Here is a 3463-nt window from a genome sequence, read left to right on the forward strand (position 1 = left end):
CTGATGTATGGAAAACGATCCAACACAAAACTCACCGGCAAGTGTACCGGGTCGCATCAAGTAATAATAACTCACATGAGTGAGGTCGATCCCACAGGGATTGAAGGATTGAGCAATTTTAGTTTAGTGGGTGATTTAGTCAAGCGAATCAAGTTTTGGTTGAGTGATTTGTGTTTAACAAGAAGTAAATGACAGTAAATGTAAAGGGGGAAGGGAAAAGTGCAGTAAATTAAAGAACAGGAAAATAAATTTGCAAAATCTTAAAGAACAAGAAAGTAAATGACTGAAACTTAAAGTGCAAGAAATGTAAATTACAGTAACTTAAATGGCAAGAAAGATAAATAGCTTGAATATAAAAGGGGTTTGAGGACTGGGATTGCAGAATCTAAACCAAGAGAAAGTAAATTGCAACAATTAAGAGAGCTAAAATTGAATCAGAAGCAAATAGCATTCAAACAGAAAGAAAATAAAATGCAGCAAAGGTTCACAGAAGAACCAAAAGTAAAATTGGGTCTCAGGTCTCAAGAGACTAGGTAGTAGAGCCTAGATCTCTATTTGCCTTCCTAGATCCAAGTTCACAAAGCAATTGACAGAAAATTGAAGAAGAAGCAGTAGAATAACAGAAATCAAATTCAATTATGCAGAAAAGGATTTAAAGAGATTTTAGATGGGAATTGAGACAGAATTTCCTCAATTTCACACACCCAAAACTCAGAAACAGAAGATTAGAAATGCTCAGGCAAGAATGAGGAAGAAGGGAGATCAATCCTCCTCCTCAATTCTCAGAATTCTCCGTAAAGTCACCCAAGAACAATTGCCAAAGCTCAAAAGAAAGGTGAAAGTCAAAGTAAAATTCCAAAGTAAAGGTAAAAGTGGTAAAAAAAAGGTCCTAATTACATCAAACTAGCTTCTATTTATACACTTTCTATTCTTGGATTTTGGGATTTGGACGGGCTTTTGATTTGGTGAAGAAATGAATTCAAATGGATTTTTAATTTGAATTTTTGGCCCAAAATGTTGCTCCAGGAGGCTGCCCTGCCCTTGTGGAGGGCATGGCAGAAAATTGATGCATGGTGCGGACGGTTGGTGCGGGCTTGGCGCGGCATGGTGCGTGGAACGCTGCCCTGCCCGCGCCAAGGGCAGGGCAGGAAAGGTTGGTGCGCCAGAACGTGCCATGGTGCTGCCAGAAATTTTCCTTGGTGCATGGGATGCTGCCCTGCCCTCGCAGAGGGCAGGGCAGGAAATTTTGGTGCTGCCAGATGCTGCCAGGGACGAGAGTTGATGCGCCAGATGCTGCCAGGGACGAGAGTTGGTGCGCCAGGATCGTGCGTGATGCGCCAGGATCGTGCGCCAATCCAAATGCTGCCCTGCCCGCGCCAAGGGCAGGGCAGAGTTCTCACATTGCTTGTCCCGTGTTCGAAACACGGAGGAAGCACACGCTACAATAATTTCCTTGGTTTCTTGGCACGGCACTCATCCTTAAGTCCTAGCTTCCTCATGGTTCCTTGTTCGATCCTTGTAGCATGCATCATAGGCATTTTTCCTTTGATTTCTTTCCTTGGAGAGCCCGATACTGCCCTCCACAAGGGCAGGGCAAGGTTCTCTTCCTCTTGGTCTCAAGGCACATTTTTTTGCTCTGCCCTTGTAGTGGGCAGGGCAGAGTTGCCTTCTCTTCTTGGTTCTCTTATGTTGCCCTCCTAGAGGGCAGTGTGCCCTTGTGGAGGGCAATGTTGCCTCCCCCTTGCATGCGGCACGCTTCCTATTGCTTTGGCCACGCTTTCCTTTCCTTAGGCTACACTTCTTAGGCCACGCTTTTCCTTTTCTTTTCTTTTCTTCACCTATAATAAACCAAAACAACCACTCCAAGTATCACTAAATTCAAGAGGCTTATAAATCAATTAAAGTTCAATTAAAATTAGCTTAAACCTCATGATTTATCATTAATTTCATGGTGGTTGCTTGATTTAGAAAAGTTATGCATTTTCACTCCAAATCACTTACTTAGGATGCAAGAAAGTGCATAATTGCTAACAAAACAAGTGAAATTAGCTTGAAAAATGGGTATATGATGACTTGTCATCACAACACCAAACTTAAATCTTGCTTGTCCCCAAGCAAGCATCAAAACTAAGAGTTAATGAAATGAATAAGAAAAGGATACATATCCTTATTATGCAGATAGCAGAACTTGATCTATGGGGCATTTATGCAGACAATGACAACTCAAGTTATTGTTCTTGTTACATGATATACATTTTGCATCAAAGGTTTGCTAAACTTGCTGTTATAAGACTCACTTTTTGATTCCTCCCTTGCTAACTTTTCTTGGCTTATAATGCTTTAACAAGCTTATTATTCTTTTAGAGGTTGGGTGTCAAATGCTGCAGCATAGCCTTTGGCTTTATTTGTTTCTTTCTTTTTGCTCAACATTTTTCCACCACAGACACTTGGCTCATTAATTCTTCCTAGGATCATTGATGCCCAGCATCTCTTTGGATAACTAAATGTTCTGTATCTAAGTTTCTCTTTATTGTGGATTTTCAATTGGCCATCCCAAATCAGTTGATCTAAGTGACCGGGTTTTAAAATACCCCTTAGAATTTACTCATCCAAGCAGATCTTAGTACAAGAACACCACAGGCATATGTCCTAAGGTTCAAGCTATTGGTGTCCAACCTTTATTCTTTGTTTTTCTTGCCATTTTGGCTTTTTCTTTCCCTTTTCTTTCTGTTTTTGCTACCAAGGGCTTTTTCATTATTGATAAGAGTCTTTGTAACAGCAAGCTAACTCACACTTGAATGAGAATGATATTATGCAACAATTATTTCATGAGTTATGCATTTAATCAAACACATATACCACCACCAACTTCCATTCATACTTATGCAACATTGGATATTTTACTTTTCAATTCAAACCAAACTCTTTTATTCAAGCATATGGGAAACAAAACAATTTTCAAGCTAAGTGATGGATAACAAGCATTGTGCAGATTTAGCATTTTTCTAGCTATTTATTAACTAACTAAAATGAAAAGCAAAGAACAGAAAATGCATAAAGTAAAAGAAATAAATGATGGAGGCATATCATGTTTCAGACATGCATCTCCTTATTAGAGACATGAAAGAGGAAGTATGAAAGAACTTTGCCACCTTCTAATGGTCATGGCTGCTGCTTGATTCTCCCTTCTTCTTCTTTCTCTTCCCTGTCTTGGAGTAATCTCGGATCTCTTCACCAGGACATCTTCTACCCCAAACAGAATCTAAGAGTCCTTTGAGCCCAAAATCTTCCAATCTGTTAAAGGTTGACTCAGTGTATTGATGAGATTTTGCTTGTTGCTTGGCTAAGAATTCAGGGCATTGTTCAAATGGCTTGATCTCAGGATTGAGTGTTGGCAGATTGTGGGTCAAGTACTCCAACCTTGCTTGCATGTTTTCATCATACTCCATTCTTTGTACATGTC

Source organism: Arachis hypogaea, chromosome 5 (assembly GCF_003086295.3).
Source record: "Arachis hypogaea cultivar Tifrunner chromosome 5, arahy.Tifrunner.gnm2.J5K5, whole genome shotgun sequence".
NCBI lineage: Eukaryota > Viridiplantae > Streptophyta > Magnoliopsida > Fabales > Fabaceae > Arachis > Arachis hypogaea.